This window comes from Triticum aestivum, chromosome 6B (genome assembly GCF_018294505.1).
Source record: "Triticum aestivum cultivar Chinese Spring chromosome 6B, IWGSC CS RefSeq v2.1, whole genome shotgun sequence".
Taxonomy (NCBI): Eukaryota; Viridiplantae; Streptophyta; class Magnoliopsida; order Poales; family Poaceae; genus Triticum; species Triticum aestivum.
Window position 1 is genome coordinate 242,629,745 of NC_057810.1, and position 6,000 is coordinate 242,635,744.

Genomic DNA, 6,000 nt, shown 5'->3' on the forward strand with positions numbered 1-6,000 from the left:
CGGTTCACCGGAGTCCTGCTAGCCCAGCGCTACAGCCTGGATTCACTCGCTGATGACCGACACGTTCGATGCTGGGTCATGGATGCCTGTCCCTGTAAGTTTGTGCCACTTTGGGTTTACGACTAGCCATGTCAGCCCGGGCTCCTTATTGAAGGAAATATGCCCTAGAGGCAATAATAAAGTTATTATTTATTTCCTTATTTCATGATAAATGTTTATTATTCATGCTAGAATTGTATTAACCGGAAACATAATACATGTGTGAATACATAGACAAACAGAGTGTCACTAGTATGCCTCTACTAGACTAGCTTGTTAATCAAAGATGGTTAAGTTTCCTAACCATAGACAAAGAAGTTGTCATTTGATTAACAAGGTCACATCATTAGTTGAATGATCTGATTGACATGACCCATTCCATTAGCTTAGCACCCGATCGTTTAGTATGTTGCTATTGCTTTTATCCATGACTTATACATGTTCCTATAACTATGAGATTATGCAACTCCTGTTTACCGGAGGAACACTTTGGGTACTACCAAACGTCACAACGTAACTGGGTGATTATAAAGGAGTACTACAGGTGTCTCCAAAGGCAGATGTTGGGTTGGCGTATTTCGAGATTAGGATTTGTCACTCCGATTGTCGGAGAGGTATCTCTGGGCCCTCTCGGTAATGCACATCACTTAAGCCTTGCAAGCATTACAACTAATGAGTTAGTTGCGAGATGATGTATTACGGAACGAGTAAAGAGACTTGCCGGTAACGAGATTGAACTAGGTATTGGATACCGACGATCGAATCTCGGGCAAGTAACATACCGATGACAAAGGGAACAACGTATGTTGTTATGCGGTCTGACCGATAAAGATCTTCGTAGAATATGTAGGAGCCAATATGGGCATCCAGGTCCCGCTATTGGTTATTGACCGGAGACGTGTCTCGGTCATGTCTACATTGTTCTCGAACCGTAGGGTCCGCACGCTTAAGGTTTCGATGACGGTTATATTATGAGTTTGTGTATTTTGATGTACCGAAGGAGTTCGGAGTCCCGGATGTGATCACGGACATGACGAGGAGTCTCGAATGGTCGAGACATAAAGATTGATATATTGGACGGCTATATTCGGACACCGGAAAGGTTCCGAGTGGTTTCGGATAAAACCGGAGTGCCGGAGGGGTTACCGGAACCCCCCGGGGAAGTAATGGGCCTTAATGGGCCAAGAGGGGAGAGAGAGGGCTGCGCCAGGAGGTGGCGCGCCCCCCCCATGAGGAGTCCGAATAGGACAAGGAGGGGGGGGCGCGGCCCCCCTTTCCCTCTCCCTCTCCCTCTCCTTCCTTCCCCCTTCCTCCTTCCTAGTTGGACTAGGAAAGGGGAGTCCTACTCCCACTAGGAGGAGGACTCCCCCTCCCTTGGCGCGCCCTCTAGGGCCGGCCGGCCCTCCCCCTTGCTCCTTTATATACGGGGGCAGGGGGGCACCCTAAGACACACAAGTTGATCCTTGAGATCGTTCCTTAGCCCGTGTGCGGTGCCCCCTCCACCATATTCCACCTCGGTCATATCGTAGCGGTGCTTAGGCGAAGCCCTGCGTCGGTAGAACATCAAGATCGTCACCACGCCGTCGTGCTGACGGAACTCTCTCTCCCCGGAGCTTTGCTGGATCGGAGCCCGAGGAGCGTCACCGAGCTGTACGTGTGTCAAGAACTCGGAGGCGCCGGAGTAACGGCGCTGGGATCGGTTGGATCGCGAGGAGAACGTACGACTACTTCCTCTACGTTGTGATCGCTTCCGCTTCGGTCTACAAGGGTACGTAGACAACACTCTCCCCTCTTGTTGCTATGCATCACCATGATCTTGCGTGTGCGTAGGAATTTTTTGAAATTACTACGTTCCCCAACAGTGGTATCAGAGCCAGGTTTTTATGGTTTGATGTTTTGCACGAGTAGAACACAAGTGAGTTGTGGACGATATAAGTCATACTGCCTACCAGCATGTCATACTTTGGTTCAGCGATATTGTGAGATGAAGCGGCCCGGACCGACATTACACGTACGCTTACGCGAGACTGGTTTCACCGTTACGAGCACTCGTGCTTAAAGGTGACTGGCGGGTGTCTGTCTCTCTCACTTTAGTTGAACCGAGTGTGGCTACGCCCGGTCCTTGAGAAGGTTAAAACGGAGTCTATTTGACAAACTATCGTTGTGGTTTTGATGCGTAGGTAAGAACGGTTCTTGCTAAGCCCGTAGCAGCCACGTAAAATTTGCAACAACAAAGTAGAGGACGTCTAACTTGTTTTTGCAGGGCATGTTGTGATGTGATATGGTCAAGACGTGATGCTATATTTATTGTATGAGATGATCATGTTTTGTAACCGAAGTTATCGGCAACTGGCAGGAGCCATATGGTTGTCGCTTTATTGTATGAAATGCAAACGCCCTGTAATTGCTTTACTTTATCACTAAGCGGTAGCGATAGTCGTAGAAGCAATAGATGGCGTAAACGACAACGATGCTACGATGGAGATCAAGGTGTCGCGCCGGTGACGATGGTGATCACGATGGTGCTTCGGAGATGGAGATCACAAGCACAAGATGATGATGGCCATATCATATCACTTATATTGATTGCATGTGATGTTTATCCTTTATGCATCTTATTTTGCTTTGATTGACGGTAGCATTTTAAGATGATCTCTCACTAAAATTATCAAGTAGTGTTCTCCCTGAGTATGCACCGTTGCCAAAGTTCGTCGTGCCGAGACACCACGTGATGATCGGGTGTGATAAGCTCTACGTCCATCTACAACGGGTGCAAGCCAGTTTTGCACACGCAGAATACTCAGGTTATACTTGACGAGCCTAGCATATGCAGATATGGCCTCGGAACACGGAGACCGAAAGGTCGAGCGTGAATGATATAACAGATATGATCAACATAAGATGTTCACCATTGAAAACTACTCCATCTCACGTGATGATCGGTTATGGTTTAGTTGATTTGGATCACGTGATCACTTAGATGACTAGAGAGATGTCTGTCTAAGTGGGAGTTCTTAAGTAATATGATTAATTGAACTTAAATTTATCATGAACTTAGTACCTGATAGTATCTTGCTTGTCTATGTTTGTTTGTAGATAGATGGCTCGTGCTGTTGTTCCGTTGAATTTTAATGCGTTCCTTGAGAAAGCAAAGTTGAAAGATGATGGTAGCAATTACACGGACTGGGTCCGTAACCTGAGGATTATCCTCATTGCTGCACAGAAGAGTTACGTCCTGGAAGCACCGCTAGGTGCCAGGCCTGCTGCTGATGCAACTGACGACGTTAAGAACGTCTGGCAGAGCAAAGCTGATGACTACTCTATAGTTCAGTGTGCCATGCTTTACGGCTTAGAACCGGGTCTTCAACGACGTTTTGAACATCATGGAGCATATGAGATGTTCCAGGAGTTGAAGTTGATATTCCAACAGAATGCCCGGATTGAGAGATATGAAGTCTCCAATAAGTTCTATAGCTGCAAGATGGAAGAGAATGGGTCTGTCAGTGAGCACATACTCAGAATGTCTGGGTATTACAATCACTTGACTCAACTAGGAGTTAATCTTCCGGATGATTGTGTCATTGACAGAATTCTTCAATCACTGCTACCAAGCTACAAAGGCTTCATGATGAACTATAATGTGCAAGGGTTAGTAAAGACTATGCCTGAGCTCTTCGCAATGCTAAAGGCTGCGGAGGTAGAAATCAAGAAGGAGCATCAAGTGTTGATGGTCAATAAGACCACTAGTTTCAAGAAGAAAGGCAAAGGGAAGAAGAAGGGGAACTTCAAGAAGAACAGCAAGCAAGTTGCTACTCAGGAGAAGAAACCCAAGTCTGGACCTAAACCTGAAACTGAGTGCTTCTACTGCAAGCAGACTGGTCACTGGAAGCGGAACTGCCCCAAGTATTTGGCAGATAAGAAGGATGGCAAGGTGAACAAAGGTATATGTGATATACATGTTATTGATGTGTACCTTACTAGAGCTCGCAGTAGCACCTGGGTATTTGATACTGGTTCTGTTGCTAATATTTGCAACTCGAAACAGGGACTACGGATTAAGCGAACACTGGCAAAGGACGAGGTGACGATGCGCGTGGGAAATGGTTCCAAAGTCGATGTGATCGCGGTCAGCACGCTACCTCTACATCTACCTTCGGGATTAGTTTTAGACCTAAATAATTGTTATTTGGTGCCAGCGTTGAGCATGAACATTATATCTGGATCTTGTTTGATGCGAGACGGTTATTCATTTAAATCAGAGAATAATGGTTGTTCTATTTATATGAGTAATATCTTTTATGGTCATGCACCCTTGAAGAGTGGTCTATTTTTGATGAATCTCGATAGTAGTGATACACATATTCATAATGTTGAAGCCAAAAGATGCAGAGTTGATAATGATAGTGCAACTTATTTGTGGCACTGCCGTTTAGGTCATATCGGTATAAAGCGCATGAAGAAACTCCATACTGATGGACTTTTGGAGTCACTTGATTATGAATCACTTGGCACTTGCGAACCGTGCCTCATGGGCAAGATGACTAAAACCCCATTCTCCGGTACTATGAAGAGAGCAACAGATTTGTTGGAAATCATACATACAGATGTATGTGGTCCGATGAATGTTGAGGCTCGTGGCGGATATCGTTATTTTCTCACCTTCACAGATGATTTAAGCAGATATGGGTATATCTACTTAATGAAACATAAGTCTGAAACATTTGAAAAGTTCAAAGAATTTTAGAGTGAAGTTGAAAATCATCGTAATAAGAAAATAAAGTTTCTACGATCTGATCGTGGAGGTGAATATTTGAGTTACGAGTTTGGTCTACATTTGAAACAATGCGGAATAGTTTCGCAACTCACGCCACCCGGAACACCACAACGTAATGGTGTGTCCGAACGTCGTAATCGCACTTTACTAGATATGGTGCGATCTATGATGTCTCTTACAGATTTACCGCTATCGTTTTGGGGTTATGCTCTTGAGACGGCCGCATTCACACTGAATAGAACACCGTCAAAATCCGTTGAGACGACACCTTATGAACTATGGTTTAGCAAGAAACCAAAGTTGTCGTTTCTTAAAGTTTGGGGATGCGATGCTTATGTGAAAAAGCTTCAACCTGATAAGCTCGAACCCAAATCGGAGAAATGTGTCTTCATAGGATACCCAAAGGAGACAGTTGGGTACACCTTCTATCACAGATCCGAAGGCAAGACATTTGTTGCTAAGAATGGATCCTTTCTAGAAAAGGAGTTTCTCTCGAAAGAAGTGAGTGGGAGGAAAGTAGAACTTGATGAGGTAACTGTACCTTCTCCCTTATTTGAAAGTAGTTTATCACAGAAACCGGTTTCTGCGACATCTACACCAAATAGTGAGGAAGTTGATGATGTTGATCATGAAACTTCAGATCAAGTTACTACAGAACCTCGTAGATCAACCAGAGTAAGATCCGCACCAGAGTGGTACGGTAATCCTTTTCTGGAAGTCATGCTACTAGATCATGATGAACCTATGAACTATGAAGAAGCGATGGTGAGCCCAGATTCCGCAAAATGGCTTGAGGCCATGAAATCTGAGATGGGATCCATGTATGAAAACAAAGTGTGGACTTTGGTTGACTTGCCCGAGGGTCGGCAAGCAATAGAAAACAAGTGGATCTTCAAGAAGAAGACTGACGCTGACGGTAATGTTACTGTCTACAAAGCTCGACTTGTCGCAAAGGGTTTTCGACAAGTTCAAGGGATTGACTACGATGAGACCTTCTCACCCGTAGCGATGCTTAAGTCTGTCCGAATCATGTTAGCAATTGCCGCATTTTATGATTATGAAATTTGGCAAATGGATGTAAAGACTGCATTCCTGAATGGATTTCTGGAAGAAGAGTTGTATATGATGCAACCAGAAGGTTTTATCGATCCAAAGGGAGCTAACAAAGTGTGCAAGCTCCAGCGATC